Source organism: Vitis riparia, chromosome 14, assembly GCF_004353265.1.
Source record: "Vitis riparia cultivar Riparia Gloire de Montpellier isolate 1030 chromosome 14, EGFV_Vit.rip_1.0, whole genome shotgun sequence".
NCBI lineage: Eukaryota > Viridiplantae > Streptophyta > Magnoliopsida > Vitales > Vitaceae > Vitis > Vitis riparia.
Window position 1 is genome coordinate 18,620,277 of NC_048444.1, and position 15,065 is coordinate 18,635,341.

The following is a 15,065-nucleotide window of genomic DNA, read 5'->3' on the forward strand; positions in this document are numbered from 1 at the left end:
TAAGTGGCTAGGCTTTTCGTTTCTTGGACGGAAGGAAGCTAGGTAAGGGACCCAACTACAAAAATGGGAGTTTTCCTTATTTCAATTTTTAATGAAGAAGAAGTTGTGACTTGTTAATGGTTTTTATATTTTTAGTTAACTTAAAATCCCTTATAATCACCTGGGCCAACACTTGGTAAGCTTTTCGGACTCAATCCATAGAGATTCATTAGTTATCTCTTGCGAGCCTCTGGGAGGTGGTTTAAAGGTAGGATTACTTAGAATAGCCAACACTTGGTAAGCTTTTGGACTCCCCGAAGACATCCAGTAGTTATCTCCTGTGAGCTTTTGAAAGGTAATCCAAGGTTAAGGATCACCTTGAATGGCAAATGCTAGGTGAGGGGTACGAGCCATTGCAAGATGCATCAATGAAAGGGATTTAGCATTGAAACCATTAATGGAAGCAGTTGTAACACACCAGTTTGGAGGATAACTATAGGTTAAATCCCCAATGCGAGGAAAAGATCCGGAATCTTTTCTTTTGTATAAGGAGCCTGAACCTAGTGACCTGAAAATCCAAGAAACCTTTTTCTTTGTAATTAATCTCAGTTAATATTTTTTGTTAGTTTAAAACCAACCCTTTTCAACCAAAGATTATGTTTTCTTTTAAAACTAACTAAATAAAAACAACCATTTTAGTACGTTAACTAATATCATGTGTGAAATGAAAACCCATCTCTGTGGACGATCCTAGAACCACTATGCTATGCTAGCTATGCTACCCTAGTATATGGTGAATTAGGTTTATAAATTTTGTTGATAAATCCCGTCTGAGGACTGAATCAAGAGTACACCAATTGGGGATGAATCAAATGGTGCTGCTATCGGGGATAGTGCCACTTCACAGTGATATATCTTTTCAAAACACTTGTGACCTTCATCACAAGTTTGGTGATTTTTCTTTTCTTTTACTAACTCTTTTTATTTATTTCTTTTTACTTGTTTCTGTCTTTAGTTTATTTGTTATCTAGTTTTTAGTTAATCTTAATTTTCTTTTTTCTTCTAGAATTGTTGTTCTTTTGTTTTCTTTGTTTTTGTTTTAATTATTACTAGTTGTGCATGCCCTGTCGGATACAAGATAGTAAGGGAAGCCATGAATTCCTTGAGTTATGTAGCTGAAGTTTCAAGAGGATGGGATGAGCTGAATGCCTGAGAAGTGGGAAGAATGAAGTCTCAACCTAATGCTAAGGCTGGGATGTATACTTTGAACAAAGACTTCGATATGAAAGCAGAAATTGCAACTATGGAAAGAAGATTGGAGGAGCTAGAAATGTGGAAGATACAAAAAGTGCACTCCATTTTTGAGAAACCAATGCAAGCTATCCCTTGTTCCATTTGTCTATCTTATGAGCACTTGGTAAAGGAGTGTCCTACAATTCCAGCGGTAAGAGATATATTTGGTGATTACAACACCTACAATTCAAATTGTTGGAATCATCCAAATTTCTCTTGGGAACCACAGCCATGTCAGTACACACAACCTGCTCAAGCCCCTCAGCAAGCCTCGAACCTTGAACAAGCAATTGTGAACCTTACCAAGGTTGTGGGAGACTTTGTAGTAGCTTAGAAATCCATCAATGATCAATTCAGGCAAGAAAATGCTCAGATTAGGCAAGAAATTGCCAATCGAGACAGAAAAATGGATGAGATGCAAAATGATCTATCTAAGAAGATAGAAAATCTCCAATACTCAATCTCAAGGCTTATCAACCTCAACATAGTGCGAGAAAAAGGAAACTTTCCTTCTCAACCTTATCAAAATCCCAAGGGTATCCATAAAGTGGAGGCTAAAAAGGCAGAAACTTCAATGGTGAGGGAAGTCAAAGCAGTTATGGTTGATCAGCCCACATTCAAGCCAAAGCATGATGAAGGGTTACCTGAACCCTCAGATTTGCTTGCTACTTTGTCCCCTAGGACAAGGAGAAAAGAAATGCAACCCTTACTTAATGAGGTGGATATACAGAGACATGCTAAGGAGGAGCCCCCAAAGCTTATTCTTAACCCGCTACCTTTAGAGATGAAATATGCATACCGGGTAGAAGACAAGCTGAAACAAGACCATTTTTATTTTTATTTTATGGACTTAGTCTTTCTAACGACTAGCTAGTCCATATCTTTTTGTTTTATTTTTAAATTGCTTTGATTTTGATTTCTTGCTTTAATTTCATTTTGGTTTGATTTAACTTAGTTTTCTTGATGATCAAATGCAGGGAAATTCCAAAACAGAGGAAAAACAGAGCAATTTGCAGGCTTGCGAAAATTTCGCAACCCCACAAGCGCCTTGCGAAAATTTCACAACACCAATACCAAATGTGAAAATTTCCCAGCACCCCAAATTTAGTTACGAAAATTTTCGCAAGGGCTACCAGCAATTTCGCAACCCATTTTTGCCTTGCGAAACCCATGCAAAATGCCAACGGTATCTTGTACGAAATACCAACGGTCAATGGGAAAGCCAAAGGTCACTTAAAACAAGCATATTTAAAAACCTCTCGCTGCCCAATCAACCTCTATTCATTTTGCAAACCCATCTGCTCCTTGCGAATCCCTCTGCCACCTTGTAATGCCCCACCTGAGAATGCATCATCTCCACCAGAGGCCCCCGCTACTTGATCATAGGACATCTTTTTATCCTATTATATTTACATATTATATTATTAGAGATTTGTCCTTGTTTTGATGCTTTATATTCTAGGATTGGATGTATTACTTGATCATATTTCATATTGTACTTTCTCAGATTAATATATAGACATCATTTTTTGTTATTCTTAGCATTTTTCTATTTCCTCTTCTCATGACTGTTTTGTTTTTTGTTGACTCATGTGGTTTCTCCTAGACGACTCAGACTCCATGTCACTCAGAAGATACCACTTCCTCCCTATATTTTCAATCGATCTTAACACATTGAGGACAATGTTGATCTTGGTTGGGGGGAGAGTTGATAAAGTAAGTATTGTTAATAATGCTAAGTTATTTTGTTAATTTAGTACTTTTTGCTTAATTTTCAAATTTTTTCTTAATTTTAAAAGTTTTTACTCTACTCTCCATGATTATTAAGGAAAAATTCTCAAAATGAAATGGGAGAAATTGAATTCCTACATTTTTACTTGAATATTAGAGTCATATTATGCTTATTGAGGTTGATGAATTACTGAAACTCTTATTGAATTCAACCTTATTTCTTCCACTTTAATCTTACCACACACTGTGCATTTTAGGTTCCGTTTATAAGATGAAAAACTATCTCACCACCTGAACTTAGAAAAATTTAGACTTGGTACATTTTACCTTGTTTTAATAGTGTTGGGACACCTGATAAAAGGCCAATGAGCCTTTGAAAAAAAAAAGAGAAAGACCAAAGTGTTACACTTGCTTTGAAACCCGAGCAAGGTCCAAGGGGTATATGGTGAAAATCTTTAAAACCCAGTGCCCTAAGCCTTGATTGGTTGGGAGCCATTGACCTCAATGCTCGTTACAAGGGTGAATAGGTGGAGTTTAACATATTGTAGGTGCTTGGGTATTAAATTTCAATTTCAAAAGTCCGGGGTAAAATCTGAGGAGTTAGTGGTCGAAAGATCCTTAAAGCTTGATGCCCTAAACCTTGATTGGTTGGGAGTCATCGATGGATCCCCGTTACATGGACACTTTAGAAAACAATACCTTTAGCATTGCACTCCTACAATGAAAAAAATTGTAAAATAAAATAGGTGCGTTCTTAGCCTATTTTAATTTTTGGAGGTTGATCAGTTTGCTAAGATTTGAGAAAGAACTAGGTTGGGGGGATAGTATGGTTCAACATACTATAATCAGAAACTAATAAATAACACTTAGATTTTTATGGAAGAGTATGGTTTGGACCTTTGGAAGTGGAAATTCTTTTGATGCTTAAATTTGCATAATGTCTACTCTTTATACATTGTAATTAGGCAGGAGATTTGATGACTCTTGTTGAAGGTTGGGTTTTGCTTCTTTAATGTCCCATGTGAGAGTATGCTCTACATCATGCCACTTGAAAATTTTTTGGAGTGATTAGCATGATTTTGTAAATTATTTTACTGTCTATTTTTCTTCATCTCTCCTTCATTACTAAGGGACTAGCAATGTGTCGGTTGGAGGGAGTGATTACTACTTAAAAAGTGTGACTTTTATAGCTTGTTATAAACTCTTTTAAACACTTTTGAGTAGTAATTATTACCTTTTAACTCAATTGGCACATTAAGGACCCTTGCAAGTGTTACTAATCAGTTTTTGGCTAGTTTTGGTGTTTTTGGTAGCTTTTTTATCATTGAAGCAAGCCAAGAATGAGAGAGAATTTTTTGCAACCCTTAGCAATAGGTTTCCAAGCCAATCAAGAGAAGCAAGGAAGAAAAACAGAGAGAAAAATCCAACATGAAGCAATTTCGTATGGCATTGCGAAATCACATGCTATGCGAAATTCAAAAGGACAGCAGCTTCAAGACAAATTTAGAGCACTTTCTGGAGTCCATTGTATACATACTATATATCGTTTTGAAGCTCAGGAAGTCAGGAGTCCAAGGCTTTAAATAGTGTGCAAATCAGAGCTGAAATGAAGAAGTTATGGCCATTTGAAGACGACTGCACCAAGCTGAAAATGAATTTCGCATCACCTTTCTCAGATGCGAAAATTTCGCATCTCCTTTTCCTCTTGTGAAATTTTCGCAGCTCCATATCTCACTTGCAAAATGTAATTTTCAGATATTTTGCACCAACTCTGTTAGATTTTTTCTCAAGATATTTTGTGTAATTACCTATTTTCTCCTTATAATCAGCTACAGATATTATTGGGATATTTAAGATATCTAAAGGGAGGTTAAAAATATCTCTCTAGATATTTCTTAGAAAATATCTTCTATATATATCTCTGAATCAATGTAAAGAAAGATATATAGAAAAAGAGAGGAGGATCACTTGTACATTTTTTAGTAAGAAACATATTTTACAGAGCACTTGCTCTGCTTTTCCTTCACATTATTGTTTTCATTTTCTTTCTAGCCAAACATCCTCTGAGGCCACAAAGGATGAGTGGCTAGGCTTTTCATTTCTTGGATAGAAGAAAGCTAGGTAAGGGACCCAGCTACAAAAGTGGGAGTTTTCCTTGTTTCAATTTGTAATGAAGAGGAAGTTGTGACTCGTTAATGGTTTTTATATTTTTAGTTAACTTAAAATCCCTTATAATCACTTGGTCCAACACTTGGTAAGCTTTTCGGACTCAATCCATAGAGATCCATTAGTTATCTCTTGCGAGCCTTTGGGAGGTGGTTTAAAGGTAGGATTACTTAGAATAGCCAACACTTGGTAAGCTTTTGGACTCCCCGGAGACATCCATTAGTTATCTCCTGTGAGCTTTTGAAGGATGATCCAAGGTTAAGGATCACCTTGAATGGCAAATGCTAGGTGAGAGGTACGAGCCATTGTAAAATGCATCAGTGAAAGGGATTTAGCGTTGAAACCATTAATGGGAAGCAACTGTAACACACTGGTTGGGAGGATAACTATAGGTTAAATCCCCAATGCGAAGAAAAGATCTGGAATCTTCTCTTTTGTATAAGGAGCCTGAACCTAGTGACCTGAAAATCCAAGAAACCTTTTTCTTTGTAATTAATCTCAGTTAATATTTTTTGTTAGTTTAAAACCAACCCTTTTCAACCAAAGATTATGTTTTATTTTAAAACTAACTAAAGAAAAACCACCATTTTAGTACGTTAACTAATATCATGTGTGAAATGAAAACCCATCCCTGTGGACAATCCTATAACCACTATGCTATGCTAGATATGCTACCCTAGTATATGGTGAATTAGGTTTATAAATTTTGTTGATAACTCCCGTTTGAGAATTGAATCAAGAGTACACCAATTGGGGACGAATCAAGAGTACACCAATTGGGGACGAATCAGTACCTTAGGTACTACCTTAAGAGCCCTTAGGTACTACCTTAATGGCCTTTAGGTACTACCTTAAGGGACCCTAGGTACTACCTTAACTAAACCTTAACTCAACCTCTCCCAAGCCTCGGGCCTTCCTTTCTAACCCTTAGACCATGCCATTATGTAGTTCTCTTGTGTGCTCAAGTGGCCCACCAATGGTTTTTTGGGACTGTACCTTAGGTACTACCTTAATGGCCATTAGATATTACCCTAAGGGACCCTAGGTACTACCTTAGCTAAACCTGAACTCAACCTCTCCCAAGCCTCGAGCCTTCCTTTGTGATCCTTAGACCATGCCATTATGTGGTTCTTTTCAGTGCTCAAGTTGTCCACCAATGGTTTTTTGGGATTATACCTTAGGTACTACCTTAATGGCCTTTAGGTACTACATTAAGGTATCCCAGGTACTACCTTAGCTAAACCTAAACTCTACCTCTCCCAAGCCTCAGGTCTTCCTTTCTGACCCTTAGACCATGCCATTATGTAGTTCTCTTGATTGTTCAAGAGGTCCACCAAAGGTTTTTTGGGACTAGACTTTAGGTACTACCTTAAGAGTCCTTAGGTACTACCTTAAAGGACCCTAGGTACTTCCATAGTCCGACTTACTAACTTTAAGCCTAGCTACACAGTCCATCGGATGTTCTTGATTTCCATGGAATGTCCCCAGTAAGTGATTCATTATCTTTGGAAAAATCTACTAAGTTAACGTTACAAATAGAAGGAAGAAATTTCTCTATTTTAACTTGGAATTTGACTTCTCTTAACACTATTGATGTAGTTTACTTTTTTTTATATTAATTTATTATTTGAGCACATTTTTTATGAAACTCCTTGTGAGTGAACAAAACAGGTTAGTGTTGATTCTTCGTCTATGTTTTTTAGGCTGCAAGAGAAAGAGGGGCCCTTGAAGAAGCTAAGGACAAACTACAAAAGCAGGTGGAGGAACTTACATGGAGATTGCAGTTGGAGAAGCGATTAAGGGTAGTGTAGATATTTTTTCTCTCTTCATAAATGTATATGATTCATGCCCAGTTGGTGTCTCAGCTGATTCATCTCCAGCTGGTGCTCCTTGATTGAGGGAGTAATCAACAAAATTTATAACCTATTACACCATGAACTAGGGTAGCAAAGACAAAGCTACTATAGCATAGTGGCTCTAGGATCGTTCATTGGGATGGGTTTTCACTTTGCAAATGATATTAATTCAAAGCTGAATTGGTGCCTTTTCATTTCAAGGTTAGCTTTAAAAGAAAACATAAAGATGTTTGAATGAAAAAAAAAAGGTTTGGTTTTAAACTAGCCAAAAATAGTAACTGATTTTACTTACAAAGAAAAGTGTTTTTTGGAGTTTTAGATCACTAGGCTCAGATTCATCATACAAAAAGAAGAGTTCCGGTCACTTGTTTCTTTTCCTCGCATTAGAGAATTAACATATAGTTAATTCTCTAACCGGTGTGGTACAGATGCTTCCCTTTAATGGGTTCAAACACTAAATCCCTCTCACTGATGCATCTTGCAATGGCTCATACCTCTCACCTAGCACTTGCCATTCAAGGTGATCTTTAACCTTGGATTACCCGTCAAAAGCTCGCAAGAGATAACTAATGGATCTCTCCTTGGAGTCCAAAAGCTTACCAAGTGTTGGCAATTCTAGAAAATCCTACCTTCAAGTCACCTCCCAAAGGCTCGCAAGGGGTAAACTAGTGAATCTCCATGGATGGAGATCACTTGCCTTACCAAGTGTTGGCCCAGGTGATTTAAAGGCGTTTTAAGTTAACTAAAAAGATAAAAACCATTAACGGGTCACACTTTCTCTTCATTAAAAACTAAAACAACAAAACTTCCAATTTATGCATGAGGAAACTTACCCGGCTTTCTTCACTCCAAGAGACAAAGAGCCTAGCCTCTCATCCTCTGAGGAAAAATCCTCAGAGTTTGATTGGCTAGAAAGAAAACTAACGAGAAAACAAAAATATATAGAAAAAACAGAGCAAGTGCTCTGTTCGTCGATTACATATATGATATCTATATCTTTTACTATGGATGCAAGGGAATATATATAGAGAAGTTTTTCCAACCTTCCTAGCTAAGAAATCTTATGGTTGGTGGATTACAAGGAGAAGAATGGAAATTTATACAAAAATATCTGAAGAAAAGATCTAAAAGAGTCGGTGCACAAATATCCCAGTTCACATGTAGATTTCGCACGTTGCATGGTGACTTGCGAAAATCTCGCAAGTTGATTTCGCAACTTGGAATCCATTTTCGCACGTTGAGCTCCAAGTTCGCAAGTTGCAAAATCACTTTCGCAAGTTGGGCTTCTCTGTGACTATGCGGTTGTATTCCATTTCCATTTCGCAAGGTAGGCTTTAATTTCGCACGTTGGAGTTTCAAATTCGCAAGATGCGAATTTGTCCTTCAGCTGGATGCAGTTGTCTTGCGAAGGCCATATCTTCCTCATTTCAGCTCCAATTCGTACACCGTTTGAAGCGTTGGATTCTTGACTTCCTAAGCTTTGAAATTATATATAGCATGTAGAAAATAGACTTTGGGAAGTGCTCCAAAAGTGTGAAATAAGACTGCAACTGCTGTCTTCTGTTTTCTTCACTTTGTTTTTCCTCTCTCCGTTGTTCTTTCCTTGCATACTTTGAACCACTTTGGCAAAGGGCTATGGAGCTCCAAATCTTGGTTCTTCATGAATTTTAGCTTTCCATTACTTTGCCATGGATTCCAAATAACTCTCCTCAATCTCATATTGCTTTGGTGATCAAAAAGCTATCAAAACACCAAAACTTAACACAATTTGATTAGAATTGATTGCAAGGTTCCTTAACATGTTAATTGGGTTAAAAGGCAATAACTACTACTCAAAAGTGTTTAAAAGAGTTAATTACAAGCTATCAAATAGCACTTTTTGAGTAGTAATCAGTATATATTATACATATAAAGTCCATCAATGAGGGTGTTTAGAGTTGTTGTAGATCAGCTAGTCCCTTATGTTAACTAATGGAACTCTAGAAGGGAGGACATACGATACACAATTTTGAATCTTATCAATTACATTTGTGCCTCCCAGAGTCCCAAGGCATCCCTTTGATTGCCTCCACCTCCCCCTGTTTGTCAAGTTTTTTAAGATGATGTTTCTGTAGACCCCCAATTTTGTCATCCTAGAATATGTCCTATTACATACTTGTTTGATACTTTACAGTAGTTCCTTGGTGGCCCATAGCTACTCACACTACTTACCTTTCTTGAGCCACCTCGGAGACTCTGGTTAAGGGATTGTCTAACCCCTTATTGTGACCCTTGGCAGTTTTGTTTTAGACTTAGGCTCACTTAGACTTAGGCCCACTTAGGCACCCTAGGCCAATTTAGATGCACTTGGCACCTTCTATAGCTTGCACACATTCACCCTAGGTTACTTAGACACTCTTTCAGAATAGGTCACTGAGACACTTCTTTTGGCATAGTTCATTTAGGCACGATCTTGATTTTGGTTACTTATTTTTCAAGATAAGATGAGTGTTGGCTTGACTTTTTATTGCATGAATGAATTTTCTGATTTTTAATGGTTTGAGTTTGACATTTAAATTATTATAATCCATTGCATTAATTTAATTTCTTGATTTTCCTAATTGCATACGTCTAATATTTATTTTTATACTTTTATCAATTTATTTGTTTATTTACCTACTTATTTATTCATTCTTTAATCCCATAAATTGATATCTTGGATTTTGTGGCTATGTGATTTTACATTTTATTTTATTTCATTATATTTCATTTTTATCATAACTCACATTTCTTATTTCAATTTTATTTTTAATTTTTGCATGAGACTTGGAGCCATCAAGGAGAGAAGATCACGACCAAATAAAGAGACTTGGAAAGAATCCTGTAAAAAAAAAGGAAGGAAGATATCACCATGCAAGGATGGTAAGTGGCCAGCACGCATATGAAAGATCTGGACAGTCCACATATTGAAGGATCCCTACGGTTACAAGGGGGGAGCAAGTATAGAAGGAAGGATTTTTTAGCAGATTTTGGAGGAACTGAGGAGGGGTTCTGATTGTGCTGGACTTTTTTGGAAGAGAAAGACGACCAGATTTTGAAAAGGATACACCAGATTTTTGAGGGGAAAAATGACCAGATTTTGGAAGGGGGTATGATGGGATTTTTGAAAGGGGGATGCACCAGATTTTTGAAGAGTGATGCACCAGATTTTTTAAGGGAAAGATGACCAGATTTTGGAAGGGGGTATGATGGGATTTTTGAAAGGGGGACGCATGGGATTTTTGAAATGGGGACGCACCAGATTTTGGAGAGGAGCGGACACCGATTTTGATCAGGATAAAGGTGCAATTGCACCATTGGGAAGACGACCATCAACCAGCCGCACCATTTTTGATACATTTTTAGCGCGCATTGAAGAGAGGAAAGGAAAACTGACAGCAACATTGGCATCCCGATTCTTGAACCTCCATGATTGGTCTTACCTCCAATTTGTGCATCAATTCTTCATCCACGCATGAGGAGAAGTGGACATGTAGTTCACCATTAGTGCATAATACGCATATAGTGGCTATGAGGAGATTCTTTTTCTTTTTTTTTTAGAAAGAAAAGTCAACATGGTAAGGATTTGATTACTTACCAAGAAGGACATACGGCTGCATCCTATGGAAACCTCCAAGTGAGTCACACATGTATATACTTCCTATATCACGTGCATCTTCGAAAATGAAATAAAATATTCGAGTGGCTGCCATATAAATAGGATGGGATTTTCTTAAAAGGGGAGTTCTTTCATAGAGATCAAGCGGAGAGAGGATTTTTATTTTCTTTAGCAGAGAAAATACGCGGATTGTTTTAAGGAGGAAGGAACAGGACAGACACAGGAGAAACTTTCTTTAGGAGGGCAGAGAGGACACAAGAGCAATTCTTTTGAGAGGACGCGCGAAGAACTTTGAGGAGCCCACACATAACCGTAAAAAAGAGAGGAGCAGCCCACAAAATCTCCAAAAATAACGATTTATAGGTAAGTGTACTCTTTCAAATTTATTTGGATTTCGTTTTGATTCATCCTTTTAGTCTTGAGTGTTTTAATGATTTTAGTTCTTTAATTTAATTAATCCTATATAATAAATTTCTTGTTTTAATTTCGATTGAGTTTTAATTTATTTTTTTTTCTTTTTTAGTTTGGATGTGTTTGTGGTTTTAATTCTTTAGTTTAATTTATCCCATTAGATAAAGTTCCTTTTTCTTTATTCCAATTCGATTTAGTTTTAATTTATCTTTTATGTTTAGATGTGTTTGTAGTTTTCTTCAATTTAATTGTTTCTATTATAAAAGTCCTTATTTTTAATTTTGATTTAGTTCAATTTTAATATATCTTTTATGTTTAGATGTGTTTGTGATATTAATTCGTTAGTTTAATTATTTCAATTAGAAAACTTTTTGTTTTTAATTTTGATTTAGTTCACTGTTAATCTACCTTTTATGGTTAGTGTTTGTTGTTTTAATTCGTTAGTTTAATTGTTCCTATTAGAAAAGTTCTTATTTTTAATTTCAATTTAGTTCAATTTTAATCTATCCCATATGTTTGTGATTTTAATTCGTTAGTTTAATTATTCCTATTAGAAAAGTTCTTATTTTTAATTTCAATTTAGTTCGATTTTAATCTATCCTATATGTTTTTGTGATTTTAATTCGTTAGTTTAATTATTCATATTAGAAAAGTTCTTATTTTTAATTTCAATTTAGTTCAATTTTAATCTATACTATATGTTTAGATGTGTTTGAGATGTTAATTCATTAGTTTAAGTATTCCTGATAGATAAAGTTCATATTTTTAAAATCCTAAATTAGTTTAATTTTAATTTAGCTATTAGTTTAAATATGTTTGTGATTTTAATTCCTTAGTTTAAGTAATTTAAGAGATAAAGTTAATTTTTTTTCGGATTAATTTAGTTTTAGTTTATAATTTAATTTGAATGCGTTAATGATTTCAATTCCTTAGTTTAAATTTTGTGAGATAAAGTTTATTTTTTTTAATTTCGGATTAACTTAGTTTTAGTTTATGATTTAATTTGAATGTGTTAGTGATCCTAATTAGTTTGATTTTAATTCGTTTTTAGTTTAAATAATCACACTAAATAAAGTTTGTGTTTTTAATCCCAATTACTTTAATTTTAATTCATTTTTTTAACTTAAAGGCATTCGTGGATCTTAATTCTTTAGTTTAAATGATTGTATCAAATAAAGTTTGAGTTTTTAATATTCCAATAATTTTATTAAATAGAATTTAATTTCAATTTAGTTTGATTTTAATTTATTTTATAATCTAAATGCGTTCATGATTTTAATTCAATTGTTTGATTAACCCTCTTATACAAATTCCATATTTTTAATTTCGATCTTAGTTCAATTTTATTTTGTTAATTTATTTATTTATTTGCTTTAGTTTAAATATATTTGTGATTTCAATTTGATAGTTTAGCCAATCTTATTAGATGATGATGATGTCCTTAATTTAATCTAGTATTAATTATTTTTAGTATTGAATGTGTTTGTGTGTTTTCGATTTCATTAACTTTGAATTTAATTCGTTTATATCCAATTTTGCAGTTGATTATAATTTTGTTTAATTAATTAAGTCAATCACGTGTAATTATTTTCATGTTTTAAGTATGGTAATTTTAGCTTTGATCTATTGACATTTAGTATGAGCTTTATGAATTTTAGATAATCAATCCAGTTAATTGCATGTCATTGTTTTCATACCTTCAAGATTATTGAACTTTGGTATTTGATTTATCATATTTTGTTAAAATGCTAATTTACCTTAATTGATTCCATATTATTATCTCCATATGCTAAGTTTGTTGGCTTTAATCTTTGATTGGTTATTTTTATTTTAATTCATGTGTCTCTTGAAATCTAAATGTTAGTCTTGGGTAATATTTTGTTAGTTTGTTTGATTAGGAAGTCATAAACTTGATGCCTTAGTGATTGTTAGTTAAATTCTTATTTTTTTGAAGGCCACTGGAAACTCATGAAGGTTGGTCTTACCCTCATCACTTTAATTGACATGATTTTCTAAATCTTTATTTTGTGATTTTTGTTTTCTTTTGTTTTCTATGTTTTATTATTTTAAAAATTAATTCCTTTTATTTTAAAATCAAAACCTTTTTCTCCGAAGACCCCTTTAAGAAATTCTTTTCTTTTAAAAATTCATTTAGAGTTCTTAGAATCATAATCTCATTTTCTTAAAATAATATGCAACCATTTTTTTTATCGGTTTGCATCTTTCTCAGTTTTTAATGAAAATTTTGGTTTAAAATCAGACACAAATCCAAGCTTGTGGTCCCACATAAATGGGATAATTCCAGGTTAGATTTGCGTATATCAATTGGGGAATTGGTGAAACCCCTACATAAAAAAAAAAATATTTTCAAAACTTATTTTTGCTACCACCTTTGTTGGTTGTTACAATCATATCTATTTTTTTGGAATTGTACATAAGATGTGTGTAATAATTGATGATTTTGTATTCTTTGATCATTTTTGCTATGCCAATTAGTTAAGCATGTTAGGGTTTCTTATTTTACTATTTATTATCTAACCCCCCTTGTCCTGCGGAAGCATGCTATGAGTTGTATATGCTATCCAGGTACGTTCCCTAATACCCACTTTCTAAACCCCGTGAACATGATTGTCATTGCGTACTATGCCCATACTTGCTATCATGTTTGATTGTCTTGATATATATTTGATGCTTGTTTGATTATCTTTGACAAAAACACATGTTGTGATATATTTCTATACTAACTTTTATGTTTCATGATAGAGCTCAAGAAGCTGTTTAGGTACGCACTTTGATTCTCTCTTATGATCAGACATTCTTATTTGGCATGCTATTTTTTGAAATCACCTAGCCTACCTAGGTATCCATGATCAACCATTTAATTGTCACGTTTCCCTCAACTTAGTTAGTAGAGATCTCTTTGGGGCTTAAAGGGGTGCTACCTCCTAGAGGTACCTTCCCAATAAGTAACCTGATCCTCAGACCTAGACTCGAGTTTCTCAAAGACATGCTTTTTCCAAAACTATGGAGTCACTTTTTAGGGTTTTTCTTTCTTGTTTTATTTTCCCTTTAAAATAAAAATAAAATAAGTGGCAACTCCAACTTTTCTAAAATTAATTTTTCACAAATAAAAAACAAGTCTCGCCGATCGAGTGGGGACGCACGTGAAAAATGCAGGTCCACAGTTTCATTATTTGGGTTGCTTTACCTACATGCATTTGTCCCTCCCAAAGGCCCGAATTTATGAATAGCATTTATTCATTTATAATAATTGAAAAACACCACATGGGATCATATCTAGGGACTGGTGTCTGATAACATCATACTAAAAACAAGTGGTCCAGACTAAAATCGTTCTAAGCTGAATTGCAGGTGGTGGAGAATGGATATGATTTCTTTGGTAAACGAAACCAGTTGATAATAAAGCATCATCGAGCGGTTCTACTGCACCTAAGTTGAATCTTAAGAAGGTATACACAATACAATACAAACTTATATCATATTGCGTCTTTAAATATTTGACTAGATTAGGGTTCATGGCATCCAATGTTGGTTCCATGAAAGTTCTTTTTTTTTTGTTGACCAGTTCCTCTTTTCTTGTCTTTGTTTTTTAACAACCCATAAAACCTGGAAAGATCTGATACATGAAAAAAAAAAAGGGTATTTGAAGATGTCTTCAGTTGAAAAGGGAATGATCAACTTGTGCTAGAGTTTGAATCATCTGGTAATGGATGGGTTTTAGAATTGAGAAGCTTTCCAGTTCCGATCATGACCTAAATCTTTCATGATATTGAAGCTTGCCAATGATTGAGTTGCATATGGGAGTTGTTATATAATCTGTAAATGAACAAAACACAATGTCCTCTGTGCAGGAATGGAGATATTTGCTTTAGACAATCTTTTATTACGTACTGTATCTGCTAGTTAGCATTCAATTTGCCAGTACTGATTAAGGATATGGACCTGCCTTATGACCTTTGACTGAGTGAGTG